The following is a 25,677-nucleotide window of genomic DNA, read 5'->3' on the forward strand; positions in this document are numbered from 1 at the left end:
ACCGAGGAAAGGCTAGGTGTGACAGGTGAAACACCTGCATTAATCTGCATACTGATAGCCTTCCTGGGCAGAAAGGGGGGTAGGCCGCTCACACGTCTAAATAGTGTCCCGTCCTCACACAAAGCACCAATTCACCCCCCAGGGGTAGCCTGGCAGATAGGACTTGGCTGAAAGGGATCCTTGTGCACTTCAGAGAGTTGTTTTGAAGTCACCCCGACATCAAAGGCCCTTTTGGGCAAAAGTCCTGGGGCTCTGACCCCATCTAATCAGACACTTTAGGACCTGCAACCAGATATCTCTGACTCTGCATCTGCACATTGCCAGAAGGACATCTGAGCTACTGGGAGGGACTGCCACTCTGCTAATTGCTCTGCTATGTTGGTCTTTTGCTTGTTGAACTGCTGGAGGGACTGCCACATTGCTACCTGCCTTATTGTGCTCTTATTGTGCTGGCCTGCCGCTGGCTGCCACTTTTTGAGCTGAAGTTCTATGTATTCTCCAAGGGCTTGTTGGCTTGCCCCCTGTTTACAAAGTCTCAGGACCATAAAATACTTTAATTCCCTCTCTACTGACGGAAGAGACCAAATGTCTAGCACCTGATGTTTGACCTGCAAAATTTAAGCTCAGAACGATCGTGCTGAGGGGTCAACCGGACCTGCCATCTCTGTGCTCCAGTGGATGCCGCAGTACAGCGAGAAACCTGCTAGCATGGCCCCAGCATTGCCTTGGTGATCCTGAGATTCCCGCACAATGTAGGATCCAGCCAACCTGCACGGGTCGTTTGAGGCCACCCTACATGACTACATCAGTGTCCATGATGACCTTACTGATGGAAGGGCTGGTCAAGGGAAAATTTTGCGGCATCGGAGATCCCTTTGTGCCGCTGCAGCCACTTCTACTCCCGTTAGAGCCTGTGCATCAACGCCCCGACTGTCTCAGCTTGAGCCCAGGTACTGTGAGGAGTGAGGCAGGGTCTAAGAGTCCCGAGTTGCCAGCTGGTGCACTCACAGCTGGAGCATATTCCAAGGGACGCACTCTCCCCAATTCCTGAGCCCCTCGTAAACCACTGTCCTGCCCAGCAGTGGCAACGAGGGAGCCTTTAACTGTATCCCATAACCACGTGCTCACAGTGCTCCCAACACGAGGGATTACCGGAGTAGCTGTGACAATTGCATTTAATGTGATTTCTTTTCAATATGTGGGAAACTTACATCTAATATGATATTTTGTTAAAAGTGCATAGTATTAGAAGTTTTCATTGTATCTTCATCATTCTAACCTCGTTACTTCACCACAAAGAGTATTATCTTGAAACGCTTATATCTTGAGAAACATATATCATATGTTTATTATTTTGGTCTTGTTTTGTTCAGTATAATATAATCTATTTCTCTAAACATGTGTGGAGGCTTTTTGTGTTGCATACATTGTTTACTGTGTATGGGTGTTGCACAAATACTTTATTCATTGCCTCTTATGATAAGTCTGCTCCGCGCCAAGCTACAAGAGGGCGAGCACAGGTTAACTCAGTTGTGTATCTAGCTTACCCTGACCAGAGTGATGGGTTCTGCCTAACTTGGGTGTATATTTAAGCCCCCCAGAAACCCCATTTCTAGCAGACAATATTTATGCTTACAATATCATATCCACTAATGTGGCTAATTTAGTTACATTTCTTTTCACTTTAAATACTGTTCCATTTAACTCAAGATTATGTACGAGGATATCATTATTTTGTTATTGCATTCAGTTGTGGATGTCTCCTTCAAGTTTTTGTTTGTTGCTACAAACACATTGCTCAATATAGGACCTTCCAAACCTTAGCAATTACACATTATTTTGAGGCAAAGCCCCAGTGCTGATATCATAATCATTATTTCACGGTGAGATGCTTATTGTTCAATTCTACATAAACTGATTGGAATACAGCACTTGCATGAATAAATGAAAATTAGAGGCTATGCAGAGTTAATTTTTCTTATGGCAGATGCATATCATCCTTAATCATCTCAAGCTAGTACTAGATGTAACATAATTGAAGAATATTTTGCTGTTGTTCTTTATTCTAGCTTTTGCTGCCTTTCAATGTGCAATCAGAAATTATCTTGTGTGTTATAGTGCCGTTAATAAGAATGATAATGTATACTTCATAGGCAAAAATGAAATGAATTTTAACCAAGTGTCACAACACAGTGACAACTAAATGAGATTTTGATTTAGATCCTGTTGTGTAGCAGCATGATTTACTGTCACTCTAGAGTTGCTGACACATATCTTTCATGTAGATGGGATAGAACTTTATAACAACTAGGTTTGTTGCTTTTCTGCTTAGCACTGATATAATTGACATTCCATCAAGCCAGTTAATGATTACCATTTTTTTTTAATGATGCACACATTAAAAATCCTGTGTCCTATGCTGGTAATGTAAATACGTGTACAAAAAGGTGATCAATGGAATGTGGCCCGAGAATTAACCAGTGGCTGAGATTAATTTAAGCATTTCATTCATCACTTTTTTTAAAACTTTAGTGTGTTGCCTTAAGTGGGATGGGTATGCACAGATATGGCTTCCATGCACATAGTACCAATGGAACAAAGCTGCACCTGGCTGATGAGCCAATAATTAGGGTGAGACCAAATCTGGGTTGCTTGTGTTCCAGTTCTGGAAGTACCTGGCTTGGCAGTTCAGGCTGGACTGTTTCTATTGGAGCACGGTCAAGACTGATTTGCATATGGCGGTTCCAATCTGAGGTGACATGGTGTGCGAAGGAACGATTGATTGGGATGCAGCCCAAGTAATTACTAGTGGCTGAGAGTAATTTAAGCATTCCATTCATCTTTGTTTTGTATATTGTAGTGTGTTGCCCTAAGGTGGACAGGAATGCCCAGACTTGGGTCTCATGCACAGTTTGTCACTGGAACCAAGCTGTGCCTGGATGATGAGCCCACAATTAGTGAGAAACTGGTCCTGAGTTGCTAGTGTCCCAGTTCAGGCAGGGCCTGGCATGGTGGTTTGGGCTGTACTGTTCCTATTGGAGCAGAGTTAAGACTGATTTGCACATGGTTGGGTCCATACCGAGGTCACATGGTGTGCAAAAGAACAATGGACCATGATGCGGCCTGATTGATTACCAGTGGCTGAGAATAATTAAAGCATTCCATTCATCACTTTTTTGTATTATTTAGTATGTTAGTAATACAAGCATGGTCAGATATATCTAATCAATTTCTTTACTATGCACGTGTTAGTTAGAGTGATTTCCAGTTGTAGCACTTAACATCTGCTTCTGTTTCTAATGCAGGTATCTTGCATTCACAATGGCAATTGCATTTGTATCCCTATCCTACTTTCTTCCATTTTGCACCAGAGCCTTTTCATCCCTCCCCTTAGTTGTAGCATTGTCTCAGTCAGTCAGATGTTCATTCCAAAATACTTGCTTTTTTATTAATGTATGCATTTCACTTTACATCAAAACTGCAAATACCAGTGGTGGCTGGTATTTGAAAGCGGTGGGAGGGTGGGTCACTGGGCGTGGAAAGGAGGGAATGAAAAAAAATTAAAATGCACACTTACCTGTGTGCCACCGCCGTCTCCTTTTTGTCCTTTTCCCCGCATCCAGGTCAGGAAGCAGGATGTGCCAGTCTCCCAGCCTCCCAATAGCCAATCACAATGCTGCAATGTAGCATTGTGATTGGTTTTGGAGCTGTGGTTTGGCGCTCAGACAGAGAATAGGACACTGGACATGTCCCACTATGCAGATTGTAATGCAGCCTGCATGGAGAACATGTAAAGTGTGCATGACGGTTTGACCGGTCGAGACTGCAGGCCAAAGTGTCCTGTGCACTTGGAGTGGGCAAACCACTCCTCTCCTGCTCAATGATTCGAGCAGCCCTGCCCCAACCCAGCTGAGCAAGGGGAAACATAAAATTATAATAACAAAGAGTTATTATAATTTAATTTTGTCCATTTTCGAACTGCTCTGTGGGGTGACGCTCCTAGCGGAGGAGCCACCACTGGCAAATACATTCTTTGAAATAAGTTCAATATTAGGTTTATGTATTAGAATAGAAAATGTTTCCATATAATAACTATAAATCTTAAATCTACATAAGATGATGTACATATTTTTATAATTATAAAACAATTCATACATTCAAGCAATTGCATACATTATAAGGATACTGTAAGTCACTGAGGAGTTCCAGGGCCATATAGAGATAAGTTCTGTTGTAACGTTATGAAACTCGGAGGTGACTTGCAATATCCTTATCACCTACGGCGGGGGTACTTTATTCCTTATAATACATGGTCACACCATCACCTTTCCCATAACCCACTTAAATTCTTGGTATGTAGCTCTTTTCTTTCATGTGAAAAAGAGAGATTGTTTGTAAACATGAAGAATACAAATAGAATCACTAGTGTGCAAAATTAAGCACATTAAAAAAGTTGTTAGCTAGTTATTGAAAAAATAAATTAGAAGCAGTTTTAACAAAAAGGCGCAGCAGAAACATTCAGAAAGATTCTAACTTTTTTATAATTTCCCAAGGAGTGCAAAAACTAAACATGTTGCCATACATATTTACTTTCTGCTTGGCACTGTAGAGTTAGAAAAGAATAGCAACATTTCATTGTGTTGCTTTAAACAGCTGCTCTGTAACGTGGCCTGCCTTTCACCTAGGCTGCTGGCTCTAGCAGCACGCATTGTGACATCAGAACCTAACTGTAATAAGTTATTGCAGTTGACTTCTGACATCTTTTCTTTACAATCCACGCATGAGTGTGTCGGAAGTCATCAATTATAAAGAAATTAGAGACAGGCATTTATAAAAGGGTTGCAGAATCCCATGTGTTATGAATCTGAGACGCATTTTGCCCTTCAGATCATTAAAATAAAACACAATAATTTGAATTACACAAATGTATTTTTTACACTCAGGTATACATACCGCTCATATTTCAATAATCTAAACCCAAACAGAAGACATTCTATAAACATTTTAATGTTAGGTTAGCTCTTTATTTTGTGGCACTACTTATTTCAGCAATATTTCATATCCTGTACTATATCACCCTCTTTTGGTTTTTCCTGGTTAATCATGTTTTTTTCAAAAATATAAGGGAATTATTTTAGTTCTTTATTAGAGATCCTCATTTATAAAATATGAATCAAGTAAGAGCAAAAGCTTTAGGGCCACTTTGCATTTTGTTTGTTTAGTAAACCTATTGTAACCAAAGTGTAATTGAAACTGCCTCCACCAAATCATTTGTATATATTCCACATATGTAAAACATTCTAATGTTTGCTTCTGGCACTTCTGTTACAAATAGTTTACAGACTGTGGAACTTTCCATTTCTTTTAATAGGTCTGGCATCGGTAATGTATTATTAATTTATGTACAGCATAAGTAGGTTTCTTTTCTTAACATAATATCACACCTTTTGATTTTTTTGAAGCAAATGTAATAAACAAATCTCAAAATGTCTTCATTAGTGAACATATTACACCACCACTCATCATTAAACATCTCATATGATATGTGACTGGTTCTAAATGTATCTCATACATCTTGGAGGCTAAGTACTGATTTTCCAACTAATAATGATTTTTAATACTATTTCTCATAATCCACAATGTACGTATGGAATCTTCATTTCCATTTTTCTCTTATATCTTGCAAACTCATCTTCTTTGTCAAACATATATGGAAACTGGACATTTGCAAACTATTTACAGAAATTTGGTACTGCCAGGCAATCTCTTCTTAATGATAGTTTCAATATTTTCATTGCTGAATTTTGATTTCTTTCCCATTGCATAATAGCTTTGGTAACTAGATTCTATCTATATTGTTAAATACACATATTTAGTCATGAATACTTAGTGAACATTATAATACTTAGCGTACATCGGGCAGAAGATATGGCTTAGTGGCTGGAGCTGCTGACTTTAAAACATGGCGAGCAAGGATCAAAATCATTTAATCTCCCTGGTCTCTAAAAAGAGGAAAAGATCATTTGTAACAGTTTGATTCTGTTTTAAAACACCGAAATACCCTTCGATCAGGAATTGTAGTTCACTCATCTGAAGTTCATTGCTTTCATTGAATGGAAAGCGTGAAAATCTCGTTTTACCAGTTGTAAGTAATTTGGATTTTCTTTCATTATGTGGGCTGATATAGAATGTATTTGGCTTTGAAAAGTTGTAGATAAACTTACTGACAAAGTACTTGCCTTGTATTTAGAGTGTAAATTATATTATTTACATTGCTGCTTTATTCTGTGCAATTCCTGTAGATGCAATAATAAAATTACAAGAAAGTTGATCTCTCTTCTGGGAATATCACTGCAAAATCAAATGATTGTACAATTTGGCAATTATAAAACTGCTGAGATAGTCATGAAAGGGAAAATATTTAAATAGGGAACTCCCTATGCAAAAGTGTTCTTCTCTGGTACTGATGAGGCTACCACTGCTATCTCTTGTACTGGAAGAAAGCAATTGCTGGAAAATAGCACTGTTCCTCACTGCAATCAACTGCATAATGGTTAAGGTCTTCTTAGTGTCACTCCATGAGAGTGTGGCCACCTTTCATGATTTTGTTTTGATCTTAATCCCTCCGATGGCGGAGCATAAATTATAATTTTTCTTTAAGTTTGATCGTCCAAACACCATACAAAGTTAAAAATACACATATTCATATCTCTGAGCTAAACCAATGCCAGGGTGTGTAGATAACTTTGTGTGATTATCTATTTTGCATTGGTTGTTTTATTTGTTCCTTCCATGTGTTTTAAGTCCGAGTGTTAGTATACATTTTCACCTGTAATAAAACCAATCAATCAATAAATCAATCAATCAAGGGTTTATTAAGCAATCTACTCACCTGTGAGGGTCTCAAGGCGTTAGGGGGCGGCGCAGCTATAGTCAGTCGAAGAGCGAGGTCTTGAGGGTCTTCCTGAAGATGTTGATTGGGAGCTCGTCCAGGTCTTGGTCGCAATGTAGGAGATGGTTCTTCCACCCATTCGTGCTTTGCGGATGCACAGGGGTTCGGCCAGGGTGAGGTCGGCGGATTGGGGGGTTCTCTTGGGAAGGTGGTAGGAGATTCTATTGTTGAAATATTGGGGTCTGTTGTTGTGGAGGCATTTGTAGGTGTGGGTGAGTATCTTGAACGGTACTCTCTTCTCAACAGGGAGCCATTGGTGGTTCCGCAGGTGTTGGGTGATGTGTTTGTGTCAAGGGACACAGAGGACGAGTCTGGCTCTTATGTTCTGTATGGTCTGGAGTTTGTTGAGTAGAGATTTGTTGATCCCGGCATAGAGGGCGTTTCAGTAGACCAGTCTGCCTGTTAGAACTGCATGGGTGACGGTTTTCCTTGATTCGGGGGGATCCATTTGAAGGTCTTTAAGAGGATGCGAAGGGTGTTGAAGCAGCTGGAGGTGACGGCGTTGACATGTCGGGTCATGGAGAGGGAGGAGTTGAGATAACACAATGGAGCCACTCTCATTGATACCCAGGGAAATTGACATTTTTCAGTTGTAGACCATTTTATGAAACAGGTTGTGTGACGATATTATCTTGATATTTTTCCATTTTAACACAGATTATAGCACAATTGATCCTATTGCTTTGCAAAATACAGAGGTTTTATAAGAAGGAAAAGTACGTAGTTCAATCATAATGTATTTGTCTTGCATGGAAACACAGAAACCTCATTATTACCCCAAACTCTCAGATTAAAACAGTCATTTAAAAGTTTGCACTCAACCACAAACAAGCCAAGATTTTTACACTTAATGCAATAAAAAACTTACCTCTCTCTTTTTCTGCCTAAAGTTTAAGAATTACCTTGAAAAAGTCTGAGTTTTATATGTTTAAACTTTTGACACCTGGCACGCACAAAACAGACAGTCGGCCCCACACTCCCTTTTCAGTATCATCAGGGTAAACTCAATAAAATAGTAGAACAATTGGAGACCTTTAAGAATCTATGTCATATGAATGAATTTTTTTTTCAAAAAGACTTCAAAGCTCTTATTTTGATTGATTGCAATTGACTGATGGAAGCTTGTCAAATCTTGTAATGCAACATGTAATTAATAGCAATATTTAACATACATGTATCCTAAACAACTGCATACGGATATCATTATACTACTGTTACACTGCCATTGAAAATCAGCATTACATTTATAGATGTGACAACTGGAGTCATGAAGCATTTAGTGAACCAATTGTATGAGAGTGACTGAGTTTAATTTATGAATACGAATACTCTTTGCACTTTTCTTTTCTTTAAACCACTGTGTGGAAAATATAACAGGTATTTGGATTTCTCCCTATTAATTTCACAGATCATTTCATACATATCACATATACACATTTGAATTGATATATTTTGATGCAAGATCTGTTTGTGCAACTGTTTTATTTTTTCATTAAAGGAAATTTTGTTCAATGTACGCCTGCTGCCCTATACAGTCAGCAGAATTTTTCTTTGTTGAGTATTAGTTTACTCCGTATGAGTGTGCCTGGTCTCTAATGAGTGACCAGAACCTTGTTCTTGAATGATGTGCTAATTGAGAGAGAATATTAATATATTGTCTTTCATTGCTTGAAGTGTTTCCAAAGTACAATTGAGGATTGCATTTGGAACAATTTGTTGATACACAATCCCACTCTTATAGCTCTAAAATAAGCCCAGTAATTGGTCAGTATAGAAAACATGTTGCAAGATACTAGGCCAGTCGACCTAGGTTTTCGTGCATATTCTTGCATGAACCGATTTTGCTCAGCATTTTGGTATTGTAAGGGTTAATGTGGAATGTTTTTTCATGTTTTATTTTAAATTGAAGAATTAGGTGATTACTCTGATCAAATGGACTTGGCTCATTTACAGTTGGTCCTTATTATTACTAAGTTCACATTGGCAAAGGATTCATCGTCCTTTAGAAATCTAGTCCTAGAGAGTTATTCAGTGGAGCAGGTGTCAAAACAGGAGAAAAGAACAATTTGGATGTCAACTTTATGTTTGCATTTATTGTCATTTACATTATTCTTATTAGGTGATTTGAGGAACTTATAAATTGGGACTTCTGATTAGTAGAGACAATTGTGTTTTGGAAACTGGGCTGAAAAACAAATTACTGCATCATAGACAGAGGTATAGGGCACATCCAAATAATAAGCCTGATGGAGAAAGTTACAGAGAACGAAGATGTGGCCAAATGACAGACATAGCACTCTGAATATTTGTCTTATGGGAGAGAGTGAAATTGCAGACTTGATGTGAACCCTAGCTGAGCTTCCACAAATCCAAAACAATATGATTCCTATTAGGTGAACTGGCTTTTCTCTTATGGATAACTTTTTCACACTTGGTAGCTTGGCACAATCATAAATGCGTTCATGAGAGAAACATGTATATGTGACACATGTGAATCAACAGTGAAACCGAACTAGAGTTTGGTAAGAAATTAATACAATTTCTAAAAGAAACAATGGGAGCTCAACTTAATGTAAATCAATAGGACACCATAAATGGGAAATACAAATTATTCCACGTTAACCAGAAATGAAAAGTGGTTGGAAAGGAGTTGCTGGCACACCCCAATCAAATTTTATGGAACAGCAATCAGATAGCTGTTGCTGATGACCAATGAAGAACCAAGACCCAGTCAGAAGTGTTGTATTAGCAACAAAAGGAACTGTAGCTGAACACGACTCCACAAGGCATATACATTTTGGCAGTCCTATAATAGCCTTGTGCTTCACAGTCAAAATCTCTGAGTACGACAAACCATAACATATATAGTCACAATGATCACATCTTTTTTGCAAAGGATCAACACCAGGCTATTGTTCATCAGACATGAAAAATATCTTAGCCCCAACTTTTGGAAGAGGTTCTGAAATGTCTACCCTTGTTTTCCAAAACTGGAAAAACCTTCAGAAAATCATACTGAGGTTCAAGGCATGGATTCAAGTTGGAGGAATATGTCCCCCAACTCTAATTCATGCTCACACCAATATATCAATAGCATTTAGTCACTTAATTGCATGTGCAGCTCTATTAATTTCAGCACTTTCTCCACATCCAAGGTACAAGGGATGACTGGAGAGATTTACCCTACCCATTTCTAAAGTACCTATGGCCAAAAAGGACCCAAATTAGTATTAAATATACTGGAATTCAGGCCTGCAATAAGTCCAACACCCTCCCATAGAAAATAATGGAGACATGGGCATAGGAAATAATGACACACAGAGGCAAGATGGGGGATTGAAGCCGCTGCAGCGAGGTCCCCCCCACAGAGATCTCCCTCCTATGAGGATATGAAACACCAACCCGACTGACCGTTGCGAAGGATCGAAGAACCGAAGAATAGAGAACAGTTAACGGCTAATGGCTAGCGGGTGACGGAGCGACGGAGACTCGCGGATGGTGGTTGTTTGCCGATCGGGATTGCTCGGTGTTTTGGCGTTTGTTACCCACCGCTCGACTCAGCTGGGCTCGGCTGGGGGGACTGCGGACAGCGGACTGCGGCTGCAGATCACAGGTTGCAGCGAGGGCAGAAACTGAGGCGCCGAGGCACTGAGGCCTGGTGGGGGGTAAGCGAGGAAAATGGAGAGCGGCGCTGCTGCCGAGGCATTTCAGCTGCCAGCTGCCGCCGAGGCCGCCGAGGCATTCCAGGGATAATTTTGCCGCGGCTCCTGTGCTGTTTCTACAGTTTTTACATGCCTCCTCATCAAGTTTATCAAGTTTATCACGTTTACCACACAACTCTTCATACAGCGTTGCTTTTCCCGATTGAGGGCTGCCTTCTAGTGTGTTACCAGGGGGCTATTGGTTCCGGGTCTACCACCCCTCGCTGACAAGTCTATTAGTGTGGTTTGGACTGGTGGCTGATTACTATTACTATTACCGACCACTATTGATATAACCGGGACTTGACCAATCAAGAAGAATGGATACGGTACGCAGGATTACCCTTATGGCTCTCATGGCTCCTAAAATACAAGGCAGAATAAGGCTTTGCTGAAAGGTACTCCCTTGAAGGAAGGATTAGAGGAGCAGAGGAGAGGAACGGACGAAGGGAGAACACAGCCGCTCAGACCTATCTCACCTGCAGTGGTTGCACGCACGGCTCGCTTCAATCAGCCGGAGTCCCCAGCTGGTAAGCCACAGTCTAATCTCCCCCCACTAATCTGAATGTAAAGGAGAAAGCGATTTTGTTTAAATTAAAAACTAATACAAAAGAGGATGATCTTTCAGTTGATAAGGCTACTAACAATACCAAGAAGACCAATAACAAAAACATTAGTAGCAAAGCTACTCTACAAGGGGAACTAAATGATGATGTACCATCAGGGGGAGAGCCAGACTTTAAAACACCGGAGGAGAATAAACTAAATAAAGGGGCATATGTGCGATCCACGCTGAATAATGCTATAACCGGACCTCCGGAGGCTTCTAATGGGGGGGCTAAATCAGAGACGAATACTGATACTAATATATCCGATATTAATGTGCTTTTACATACTGATACGGCTCCCATAGCCACTCCACTAACTCCTCAACCCACACAAGTACAACTACAAGTACAAGTACTGGTGCTACAACTTTGGAAGAGAAAAATTCCAGTATCGATAACGACATGGGGAATATTGAGGTTAACTTACTACAGGAAATCAACTCTAATGACGAGTAAGAGTATGAGGAAATTGTGGAAGGAACAGAAGGAGCGGAAGGAGCGGAGGAAGGGGAAGACAGAAGATCTGAGAATGCCCAGATTCAAACAAGAAGGGGGAAATCCTCTGCTATTAAAAGAAAGGGGAAAGGAAAAGTAAGAGCTAAGAAAGGGAAGACCAAAGATGCGGCAACACTGCTTGTAACTTTACTATCAATAGCTACTGGAGCTACAGGAGGGAACATAATCAGAGATCAAAGCCCCTTACTTAAGTGGATGTAGGTTAAGGGGGGCCCTCAAAAGCTGTCTACTGCACTACCAGGAAACTACTCCATAGAAGCTGACATAGAAGCTGACAACTTACAAGACTATACTTTTAAGACCTCTTTTAGCAAAAGGGACTTATCAAGTTTAGACCTAGCTCCAAACTCAACATTCAATTTGGCTCCCAATACTGTGGTCTCTACGGACGTCACACCTGCAAGGCTTCACACACCAACTGGATGTGCTACACCTAATCAGAGAGATAACTATTTCATACCTACTACCCCATGTAACGAGCCAATAACATTACCGATCATTTCAGCTACAATGACTACACCCGCTGCATCTCCCGTTACATCTCTCATCTTCTCTCCTACTCCTACTGAGACTTCTTCTTCATCTCTGGATCTAATCTTGAAAACACTAATGGTCCATCATGAAGAGTCTCAAGAACACTTCCGCCAACTAAAGGAGGATAACTGTAAGATACATAACTGCTTACAGGAAGTCACCAACAAGCTAAGTGGAGTCACTAAAGACATTGAAGAATTACAGCAGAGGGTAGTTGATGTCGAGGTAACTCTAGCCACTACTAAGGCCTCTACAGGAAAACATAAGGAAGATATTGAGACCTTGAAGAACAAAGTTGAGGATCTTGAAAACCGACAGAGGCGCCAGAATTTGAGAATTTATGGAATCCCCGAAGGTTCTGAAGGCTCCGACGCAAAGGCCTACCTGGTCCGATTATTTCAAAAGGCATTCCCGGATCTTTGGGATTGGGACTGGGATTGCCAGCTCCAACGCGCACATAGTCTACCGATCATCTCTAAAAACAAAGAGAGCAAATACCCTCAACCAATTTTGGCCTGCTTTGGCAATTATTTGCTAAGACAGGCAATTTCAATCAAAGCTCGACCGAATACACCGGTGACTTGTGATAATTTTACTTTCTTTGCTAAATCAGACCTCAGCAAGGCTACCATGGACAAAAGATGAGGGCTCCGGTAAATGATAGACTCTTACAAGACTAGGGGAGCTACAGTATACCGCCAAGAACCCGCGCGTCTGAAAGTTATAAATGCAGGGCATACTTATTTTTTTAATGATGCTATTGAAGCAGAGCAACTTTTGGCGAAAATGGATACTTAAACTCAAGTATTTAGCCCGACAGAAACCTAGAATTTAAAAGTTATGAACTACCCTTTCGTTTTTTATTTTTACTAACTATAAAAGCACATTTTTTTGGGGATGGGTTGGGTTGCGATCTCGTATATAAGTTTAATATGGAGGGGGAGATCGTGGGGAGACCTCTCTGGTTAGCTGCCCCTTCAGCGGCAGCAGAAGATAGAGGGAGGCTTCTGGGTAGGTACTCGGGGTGGGACCCCTAGAGCAGGGGGAGAAGCTCAAGGGGAGAGGGCTGAGGGGGGAAGGGTTAGGGGAAATAAGGGGGAAAGTGACAGCACAAGCATATGCACAGACCTGAATAATGATTTAAAGAATAAATGCAATGGGCACTGCTTACAGAGGTTAAAATCGAATAAATGTATCAAATAAATTGTTTAGCATGGAACGTCTCCGGTCTCAACAATAGAATCAAAAGACAATTAGTCTTCGAAGAACTGAAAATGTATAACCCCCACGTTGCCCTTTTAAATGAGACCCATATCTGCTTTCAGGATCGTAAAATGATGGAACAAGGGGGATATTAACTGATTACTTGCACCTCTCTGAATGCACCGATTAGGGGGGTCGCCATACTTAAGAAAAAAACTTTTAAGGTGGATGTACTTAGAACTGCTGCAGACAAAGCCGGTAGATGGGCATTAGCACAATTTAACCTAACGAATTTTAAATATGTACTATGTGCCTTGTACGGATCAAATATTGACGATGCTGGGGTTTTTGATCGTCTTAACATTGAACTTCTGGACTGGGAGGGGGACATAATAATGATGGGGGACTTCAACTGTATTATGAACTATACCAGGGACACGACCAAGATGAGCCCATCACAGTGTATGCGTAAAACTAGGGCAGCTATTTTAGAGCTATTGCGCATTCATAATTTAAAAGACGCTTGGAGGAATTTATATCCGACACTTGCAGGATATACATACTACTCTGCCCCCCACCAAATGTGCTCCCGCATTGACATGACATGGACGACTTATCGTGTTTTAGATGGTTGTAAAATGGAGATCTGTCCAAAAGTAACTTCGGACCACAACCCCATCATACTACGGTTTAATATTTTATCTACTAAACCGGCTGCCAGGCTATTTTCTTTTCCAAGATATTTGTTAATAGATACCTTTTTTGTTTCTCAATTGAAGAAACATATTAAAGAATTCTTGGAATTTAATTTAGACTCAGCACACCTTATTTATGTATGGGATGCATGCAAAGCGAGCATCAGAGGGTTCGCACGGCAGTTCATTATGAGACAAAACAAAGAACGAAAAGACGAGATCTTGGAAATTACCTCTAGAATACGGTCACTGGAAGAGCATCTGATTGAGGCTATTATACAAGAGAACTTAGGGGACGTACTTCAAAAAATAAATCTCTACTGGAACTTAAACTGACTACCCTTCGGTCCAAAACTAAAACATTTTTAAGAGAGAAAGTTAGTTCAAAACTACACAAATACAAACAGTCGCAATATGAAAGCGGTGACAGAGTTGGCAAGACTCTCGCCTATAAGGTTGCTGAAGATAGGGCCAATTCTTTGATTAAAAATATTAAAGGGGCGGATGGGATTAGCTATAACCAACCAGAACAGATATTACAACAATTTGTAACTTACTATGGCAATCTTTATACACCTGAATCTACGCCTCCTGAAGAGAACATGCAAAGATATATAATCAAGAACTGGACATTAGAAAGGGAACCTGACGTAATGGAACCACTTGAAAGTCATTTTTCACTATCCGAAATACAATTGGCTATTTCCTCCCTCCCACAGGGGAAATCCGAGATGATGATACACTTCCAATGGAAATTTATAAATGCTGTAGCGAGGAACTGTTACCTACACTCTGTTCGGTGATTAATCAAACTACCAAAATATTATTTTTTTCAAAAAGGACAAATCACCTGTGGAGTGTGGGTCTTACAGGCCCATCTCCTTGATAAACGCCAACGCTAAGGTTTATTCCAAGTTACTAGCTATGAGATTAGCCCCTATAATACCTAAACTAGTTAGTCAACACCAACACGGTTTTGTCATGGGCAGAGACACGACAGCACATGTCAACACTGCTATTACTGCATTTGACGTTGCCAATACTAACTCCTCCCCACTCGGTATGGTGTTATTAGATGCAGAAAAAGCATTCGACCAAGTGGGGTGGGATTACCTCTGGGCTGTATTAAGGAGGACGTGCTTTGGGAAACAGTTTCTAACCAGGATTCAAGTACTGTATGACTCACCTAATGCTAAAATAGGATATGCCAATTTAATCTCTAATAGTTTCCCGGTTCTAAGAGGCACACGTCAAGGGTGCCCCATGTCTCCCCTTTTATTTGCTCTTTCAATGGAGCCTTTTATTAATTCGATAATGACTCAAGAATGTTTTATACCATTTACTCATGGTAAGAACTCCCTCAAAATTACTTCTTACGCAGACGATCTGGCAATTTATACAACTGACGTGCCGAAAGCCATAGCTGGGATTATTAAGGAAGCTGACGAATTCGGCTCGGTTTCGGGATACAAACTAAATTTGAACAAAACTCAAATCGTTGTTAACTATAAGCTGCCGGCCCCAGGCTTGGGAGTTTGTCATACCGCGAATTACCTGGGTATTAAAATAACATCTAACTTAAAAGAAATTATGGCTCTAAACTATGATACCTTATTGAAGGAGACAACAGGGCTTCTCAAAAAATGGCATAAGGTTCCCTTAAATTTACTTTGACGTATCAACCTTATAAAAATGAATATCCTGCCTAAGTTTTTGTATTTGTTTAGGTCTATCCCTCTCTTTGTTAACAACATATTCTTTAAAAAACTGGATGGTATTCTAGGCAGGTATATTTGGGGCTACAAGAAAAATCGCAAAGCTCTTTCTCTCCTCAAACTAACAGCCATCAAGGGCGGCCTTGAATTCCCCGATTTAAAATTTTATTTTTACGCTTCTTTTCTGGGTCGGATACGTAGTCTTTTTTCCTCTAGTTACCCTTATTTTTTTCACCAATTTATGCTTGGGGTAAATTCTGCACAATTTCTAGCTAGATGCAATGACCCAAACTAATTCAAACGTGTGAAGTTCAAGACCGCTAAAGATGAGGTTCATATATGGAATACCATCATGGCTACCAATAAAACTACGTTTTTTCACTCTAAGCTAAGCATGTGGAATAACCTGGGTTTACCTGAGATTTTTAGCGATCCAATAGTTAGAATATGGGCTAATCATGATATAAACCAACTTTCTGATTTATATGGATCATCAGGTTTTCTAACATTTGATACCTTAAGAATACTTTATAAACTACCGGAAAATGCGCTATTCAAGTACACACAGATACGTGATTTCTTCGTGAATAAAATGAAATTAAAGGAAATTTCAGACTCAGAAATATGGACTGGTATTTACAGGGAAACAAATAATGATATAATCAGCTTTGGGTACAAATGTCTCTGCCAATATAAACCTGATGATTGCATTATAATCGCACAGAAATGGACTACTAATTTAGGAATGCCCATCTCCGCGCTCAATATCTCCACTTTCTTCCATAACAACAACTCTTTAACTCACTCTTCTAGCTTAAAACTTCAATCTTATAAGACTGAATGCCAGCTATACTACACGCCGCTTCACTTTTGTAAGGGGTCAGGGAACAATGCATTATCCCAACGTACAAAATGCCCAAAATGTGACCTACTAGCAGCTGATCTGGTACATATAATCTTCTCATGCCCGGCTTTACAAACACTCCGGGACGAAATAGAAAAAGTGCTGAAACTGAAAAAAATATTCTGCGGTAAACTCTCTGCCGAGATGATACTTTTGGAAATACAACCAAATACTGCTATTTATAAGGACATAATGTTTACTTTAACTTCCTGTGCCAGATTGATTATTGCTAGGGCTTGGATCTCAGACAAACCACCATTGGTAACTGAATGGTGGTTTTTGATAAATGAGATATATGATATGGAATTCTCATCCGCATAAATTCGAGGGAAACGCTCTTTGAAGAAATTGGATAAATTATGGGGTATTTTGTTCCCTACTCTCGAATGAACGACCTTTTTATTTTTTTTTATTTTTTTTGGCTGTATTAGATCTGTGAATAGCTCCAATCTCCTTCTCTTTACTATTTTGGGACCTGGATTTATCGCTTTTCCACATAGGATTTTTACTGTTTAGCTCTACTCTGACTATGACTATCAATGAACCCGGCCATTAACATTTGGGAATTCATATTTAATTGATTAACATTTGGTTTAAAAGCTGGCTGTAAGCCTACACGATGAACCTTAAGATGAAACTGATGTATTTTTCTTTGATACACTGTAAATGCTTTGCCTATTCGCTATATGATTAAGTCTTTAAGGAATTGTATGTACTATAATTGTATTTTCTTCGAAAATGCTTTATTTTTGTAATGAATGCTTGCTTGTGCTGTCAATAAAAAAAAAATTTTAAAAAGGAAATAATGTTTAAATAAAATAATCTATGTTGACTGTTTTAAATATATATAGATATACATACATGTAATTTAATGTTAAAAAAAGTATATAGCAACAAATATTATTTTATGACAAAATATTTTATTAACTTTTTAAATGTGAAAATAAATGTGGCTTTAAATGAAACAATAATTCTATATATAACTTTTTGAAATTCTTTATATGAAATTTAAGTGGGATAATTTTAAACAAATCTTTTAGATTTAAAAAATGCATTTATTTGTAATATATTAAACATTTTTAATCAAATATTAAGTTAGTAGTTGCAACATTTTTGTAATTTTGTTCTACTTGTAAAATATATACTAGTAACTTTAAGAAACTTTTTACATTTTCACTATACTTTATCATAGGGAGAACCCCACCTGCATGTAAAAAGTTACTATTAGTAACTTTACGATCGTAACTTTGGCTCCACCCCCTATTTCAGAGGTAGGAGGTATGTAAGTGCACTTGGTATTAAATTTACACTCAGAAACAATGACTAGCCAAAAGTAGTAAATTTACTACAATAAGTTTAAGAGGAAAGTTACACAAGTAAATGTACTCAAGCGTAAATTGACCTTAATGAATTGGCCCCCTATATCAGCATGTCATTTTCCAGAAATGCACTCATCCTCTATTTAGGCTCTTCATTTCATTTTATTAAATAAATAATTTTAATCACAAAAACAGACTGTTCATCATTTTCATAAAATTAGCACAAATCCATCATTAATTTTCATTTTCAGTAAATCAGTAGTTATGTACGCAAACATCAATTGCCATTATTGTTAGCTGCTCTAGTTCCATCCATTGTCTTTTCCAAGAACTAAGCCCATGTTCTAAAACTCTATTCTACCTGCCCACACTGCCTGGCTTCATGCACATGCATTGTGATTATGAGTGTGGGGTAGCTAGGGAAACACTACCTATAAAAGCACAGAACAGTGCTTTAATTCTATAAATTCTATTGAGAATACTGCATGGAAGCAAACACATTGCAACACTGAATGGTTATGGGAGATTACTACAAATAGTTTTACTCCTCTTAACATTCTAATTAAAACAGATAAGAGGTTGAAGGATAGGTTTGGAGCTGTGGGAGACTTCATAAGACTAATCCCTATGCACTTCATTGAAAACTCCATAAAAACAAGAATTCATGTCAAAACCGCAAAGGTTCATTCCAAATAAGGATCATTACCTAAGGTCCAAAATGTGTTAGTTAGATCATGGGGAACCAGCAATCCTAATAAGACAAAATCAAACGGCACAAGATAATGTAAATGCCATCAATTCTAAGGAAATGGAAGCCAGAAACAAAGTACCGTTCTGCAACTGGACCTGACTTAGAGTCTGCCTTAATACCTCAATTCCTGGACATGACTTCCTCAAGAGGAAGAAACATTACAATACATATTTTTTTATTATAAAATAAACATCACCACGAATGAGGCTTCTATTTAGCTGATTATTTTAAAATGGAAAAACACACAGAGAAACAGGTGCACTTTGAGAATGCTTGTTCACAAAAAACTGCACTTTGTTCTGCAAATGTGAATGAATGTCAATGCAAGCTGTTCGAGGCCTAGTCATGCCAACTTTTTTTTTAAATGATATTTATTAAATACATTTCAAACCAACTTACAGCAGTATAAGAATCACAGTAGGATACATGTTTTGTACATTTCGATTTGCATTTTTGTGCCCTCATGGTGGGGGTGACAGATGAAGTACAATACTACAATCAAATGACAACCTCGTTGATCCATCTTAGGATTTTTCAACATATTTTGCGCTTCAGAGCTGGGCCAAATCATAATGTCAAACGTAATCCAACATAACTATTGTGCCTATTATTGTTATTCATGTGATACCATTATCTCTGCAGCTTGTTAATGGTGCAATATTCAAGGCATATGTGCCGGTTTTAACTTCAATGATGGGGGTGGAGGGGGCTGCTCAGTTTAGTTTCTGTACATTAAACTACATGTGTCTGGGCCTGGCCAAAGTGAAAGACATCTGAGTCCATGTTGCAGAGTGTGCGTGCGCATAGCTAACCGCTTCCCTTGATAAAACATAAATATGTGTGTAGTATCCGAGATATACGCTCGGGCTATAGCTGTGATTCCACTGGTATGTTATGGGTTAGTGCGTGTTCGCTAAAACTGGATTTTATGGTGGATAAATAATGTTGCCATTCTACATGTTGCGCCCTAGACGTCGGTCGTGGTGTCTGGGATGCCTGTATCTTATGTTCGGCCACCAGGGCCCGGCAGAGGGCCACTAACCAAACCTCCGTGGAGGGGCCTAATGGAGATTTCCGAGCCATGGTAAGTGCACGTTTAGCCAAGACCAGCGCTAAGTCTAGAAACTTATTGAGATTCTTGTGACGTGCATACCCTAGGCTGGGATTGGGGTTCCCTTTGCTGCTGTTAATATTTCTGAGACTTTTCCCCAGAATGTTGTGATGTGAGGGCATGCCCAGACCATGTGTAAAAAGTTGGTGTCCGAGTTGTAACATCTAGGTCATATATCTGTGGATGACGGGTACATACGTGCCAATTTATGCGGGTTTAGATATGTATGATGAAGATATTTGAATTGAGTAAATTTTAATCTGGCATTTGTGGATATTATCTTAGAATTTCCCACGCATTGCACTCACTGTGTGTCGATGATTTCGATGGATAGTGCCGTATTCCAGAATTCTCGCAATGAAGTTAGTAAGGAGGCTGTGTCTGTTCTAAGGGAGTTATAGATGGCTGTAATAGCTGTCCTGGATTTCCTGTGTGTCATTAATGTCTGTAGTGCCCTAGAAGATGTGGGTACAGTGCCTATGTCCCCCCCAAATTCGTGTTGCCTGTTGGTTAATGTTGTGTGCAGAAGGAAAGTTCCTGGCAACACACCGTAATCGTTCATCAGGGTGTCAAAGTCACAAAGGGTTGAGTCTGTGAACAGATCACCCCACGTTGTTAGGCCCGCTGTCTGCCACTCAGCCATTTCTAGGCGCTTTAGGCGAGTGTATGTACCCGGCCTCGTCTCGAGGGGGAGATCTGGAGCATATGCTGGGGGTCGTTGTCTCGATAACACATATTTTGTCCAGGCGCCGCAGGCTGCCAACATCAGGATACATCTGTCTTTCCGCTGTAGCGGTGTCTTAGACCCTGACTCAAGCAAGGGTGGCCGCTTTAGTGCTATTGCCCAGGTATCCAGTTTGTATACTTTTTTGTGCAAGCCAGCGCACAGGCCATCGGAGTTGTGCAGCTGCGTAGTATAATTCATAGTTGGGAGCACCTAATCCACCCTCTGAGATGGGGAGGTGTTGCTTCGGGAGAGCTACCCTTGCCCTGGAACTGCCCCAAATCAGGGACACAAGCAGCAACCGCAGGTCCTTAAACATTTTCTGAGGTAATCTGTAAGGGAGAACAGTAAAAAGGTAAAGAAGCCTAGGAAAAAGAATCATCTTGGATATGGATATCCAGCCCATGGGGGATAGTGGAAGGTTGTTCCAGAACGGTAATGTGGTCCTAGCGCTGGCGATTGTCTTACCTAGGTTGCCGTCTATGAGATCAGATGAGGAATGATAGATCTGTACTTCTAAATATTTGAAAGAGCTGTATGCTCTGCTAAGTGGGGCATGAGGTTGCTGCTGCCTTTGTATAATGGGTATGGGCGACATTGGAAATAGGACAGACTTACTTTCAGTTTACTTTCAGACTTTCAGGCCAATTAACCGTGTGTGCGCGTCTAATAGTTCTATTAGATCAAGAAGGGCCTCAGTCTGGTTGCAGAGATAGATCAAAGCATCAGCCGCATAGAGGGAAACTATGTCCCACTGTGTATGTACCCGTATGCCCCAGTCCAAGACATGATTGCAAAGTGCGCACGCTAAAGGCTTCATGGCCAATGCAAAAGCAATTCGTGAGAGCAGGCAGCTCTACCCAGGGTATCAAATGCTTTCTCGATATCTAAGGCAGTGATCCAGTGCTGTTCGGTTGTCATTTGGGCCCATTCTAGCAGTTTAAATAGATGACGGAAATGTATCTCTGTGCTTCTGCCAGAGATAAACCCATTCTGGTTCATGTGTACCAGTATTGGGACAGAATCCAATAGCCTATTGGCTAGTAGTTTACCTAAGATTTTATAGTCCGAAGTTAATAAAGACAACGGACGGTAGGAACTCATAAGGAGAGGGTCTCTACCGAGTTTCAGGAGAACCACTAGTATTGCTTTGCAGAGAGAGGGAGGTAATATATCCCTATTGAATGATTCCTCATAGATAGTAAGCAACCGGGGGACCAACTGTGTTGAGTATGTAGTGTAAAATTCTGTGGCCCAGCCGTACATTCAAGGGGTTTTACCTCTGGCTAATTGTTGAATAGTTTCAGCGATTTCAGCCTCCATAATGAAGGCCTCCAGTTCTGTATGTTGGGCCTGTGTCACCGGCGGAAGAGCCGCTTGTTCTAGGAAGAACTGCATTGTTTGAGGGTCGCCTGGGTCGAGAGCCTTATAAAGTGTTGTCTAATATTTATAGAAGGAGTTGTATATCTACTTCTGTGTATTCACTAAATTGCTTTCCGAGGCACATATTGCAGTGATGGATGGTTGCGTGAGATTCCTTTTCAGCAGCCATGCTAGTGGCTTGCCTGTCTTGTCGCCTTCTTCATGTTGCCTAGCCAAATTTTGCTTTTATTCTAGAGCACACAATTTATCCTGTGTTTCCTTGTGGGCCAATCTGGCTTTAGTCAGCAAGGGTATTATGTGCGGGTCCACAGGGGCTTTATATTCACAGCGTTGTGTTTCGGCTTCTAGTTCATATAATTCCCTAGAGAGAGACATGTGGAATCCATAAACTGTCTGTGCAGAACAACCGTGAATATGTGATGTTACAACGCAGGCCATTACATCACATGCCATTGCAACGCAAAACTTCACCCCGACTTTATGTCGGGGGAGCGGTGAAAGTTGGAATAGATACATTTTCTATTCCAACTCCAGTGTGTGCAACAGTAGGGAAGGTGTTGGAGTTAAAACCAACACCTTCTACCCACTGCTGCACACCTTTTGCGTTGCAACCGCATGCAATGTAATGGCATGTGTTGTAACAGTTGCGTTGTTAAGGCTGTTTCCCAACAACCTTGGGTGTCCCACTCAATGCCTGCATGTGTAACTGTCCCCTCATTGGATTGAAAGTATGACGTTATAGATTGCGATATGGTGGCGCTCAGAGCAGGGTCACGAAGTGCCACCAGGCGGAGGTGCCAGGTTGGTATATTAGGTCTGGTTTGTTGAAATTGTAGGGGGCTGTGGTCCGACAGTGTGCAGGCTAAGTACTCAGCATGGGTTACCTGAGCCAATGCCGATTCTGTGCAGTAAGTGACATCTATTCTTGTGTACAGGTCATGGAGCTTGGAGTAGTGTGAGTATGATCGATCTATGGGGTGTTTAGCGCACCAGCCTCTGGTCAATCTGGGTAGCCTAGGTCGACATGTGGTGTTTGAGCCCAACAGCCTGTGCCCCAGGGAATGGAGAATGACATTGATCTGAGACTAGGTCGGAGACGCCATTGTAGTGGCCCCCCCAGTAGTGTGTACCGACGGGTCTCCGAGAAGTGCTGGGGTTAATGTCTGTAGGAATGTGGATTGCCCTGAATTAGGTGCATACAGTGAGATCAGTGTCATTGGGCGGCCATCAAGAGAGCCCTCCAATATCGCATATCGACCTTGGAGGTCGACTCGTGTGTGTAGCGTCTCTACTGGGGTCCCTGGAGCAACCCAAATCAAGGCACCTCTTGCATAGCCAGAGTAGATTGTGCCAATTACTGTACCTCTCCATCGCTTGCTCAGTGGTTTTAGTGTTTGCTGCGTGTGATGAGTCTCTTGTAATACAGCTATGGATATTTTGTGCCTGCGCAAGTATTGATAATCGTTGTGTCATTTGACATAGCTGGCCGGTCCGCGACACATTCCAAGTCAACAATAAATAATTATTCCTCTGCATTTATACAATTACTAGTGAGGTACAGGAGAGGAAGGGGAAGAAAGACACACAATTGTGGATAACAATACAAATTTGAACTTCCCCTTACATCTTGAGTTTGATTGGCAAATGAATGACAATTCTATTTACTTGGCAAAATTCGTGTTCGTATGTCAAGGACAGACACTCAAAAGCAAATAATAAACCAACCCCCCCATTCCCAGGCCTAGTAACCAATGGGCAAAAGACCATATGCTCTTATATGCAAACATATTAAACTTAATAGAAAGAAATGCAAAATCTGGAAACTCAAGATAAGTCTATGACAGTCACTTATCTTGTGTGAAGCATGTTATATCTCATTCTTCAACTCCATGTTCTCTTTGGCCGCAGTAGTAAGACGTTCGTGGATGAGCAGGACAGAGACTGTGGGTAGTAGGTAGTAGTCGCGAGCAAGTTTTCTCAACAGCATAGAGTTTTTTGCTAGTCCCTACAATATGGCACCTGTAAGTTCCATAGCTGCAGTTGATTAGCGCAGTTCATCCGAGGTTTGCGGTGTCACGGTGGGACCATCGCCTATCATAATTAATTGCTGTGAGTTAGAAAGGGTGGTTTGACCTCTGTTTCTGAGCCTGAGCGTAGAGGTGATGTAGGAGAGCCATAGAGAGCTTGTCCTTTTTTCCTTGTTGCTTGAGATTTTGTGGGGCGCTGCCTTGGCCCTGGTCACGGAGTCCAAGATGTGTGGTCTTTTTCCATTGCTGACGGGGACCCCAAGTAGCTTTTGGAGCTGGTGCCATGCCTTTTTGTTCTATCTAGATCCAGGCATCCTCGGGGGAGTGGCAGAAGACCGCTTTACCTTTATGTTGTAGGCGCAGAGAGGCTGGACATTGCAAATCATACTTTATTTCGTGCTCACGAAGACATGTTTTCACTTCCATGAAGGAGGACCTGCAACGCAGCACTGATAATCTGTAGTCCGGGTAAATGTGCACCTCTGCATTTTCAATTGCCCATGGGCCCCGAGCTCTCATGACTTGAGAATGTGGTCTCTATCACGGTAATTGAAAAGGTGTGCAACCACTGGTCTGGGGGGATTGCCCGGTCGAGGGGGGCACCCGGAACTCTATGGGTGCGCTCTATAGAAAAGAACTTGGAGTGCTAGCCCTGGAGGATAACTTCTGAGAACAAAGTTTCCAGGTAAAGTTCCATATTTTGTCCTTTAATGCGTACCGGCAGCCCCACCAAGCGCACATTATTCTGCGTGATCTGCCATCCTGGTTGTCGACACAGTTCTTGAGGTATTCCACCTCTTCTTTTAGTGTTTTGCTTTGGGCTGCTGATGAAGACACAGAAGGCCTAACAGAGGCTATTGTCGATTCTACATCCTCCACTCTGTCCTTCAATTTGTTATGGTCCTCACGTAGGAATCCTAGCTTGGCACACAGCTTGTCTATTTTGGGGCCTAGAGTGGATTAAATGTCCATTACCGCTACCATAATTTCGTCAAAGCGGTGTGAAAGGTCCACGTAAGGTATGGATTGTCCTGTTGATGTCTGTTTAGAGCCCTGAGTGCCAGTTGTTGGGCCCTGTGTATCATTGGTGTGTGGCTGCTGTTTGTCTGTTCTCAGTTTAACATGTTGTGCTAATGGTGATGCTCTGCTGATTCCAGAAAAAAAAGAGAAAGGTAATCGTCCCAAACCAGATGCCCGCGCAGCACTGTACTGCACTCAGTTAGACAGGACAATGATGTCATTGTGTAATTTGCCCAATCTGCACCCAATGTCATGGCTAGGGTGCATTGAAGGGCTCAGGTCACCTTGCCGCCAAATCAAACTACGGCACTATGCAATGGCATAAAATGTCATTTGTAGCCTGCCGGGGCAGGAGAGACTGTGAACACATCTTGGTGAGGCAGAGTAGGGGTGCCAGTACCTGCCTGTGCTGTTCGCGGGAAACTCTACCCAGTGCAGTCCTAAAGGCAGGCTACTTCGTAATGGGTCGCAATGCAATACCAGGTAATGATCCATGCAGGTCCTAGTGCTCTCT

Source organism: Lissotriton helveticus, chromosome 2_1 (genome assembly GCF_964261635.1).
Source record: "Lissotriton helveticus chromosome 2_1, aLisHel1.1, whole genome shotgun sequence".
Lineage (NCBI taxonomy): Eukaryota > Metazoa > Chordata > Amphibia > Caudata > Salamandridae > Lissotriton > Lissotriton helveticus.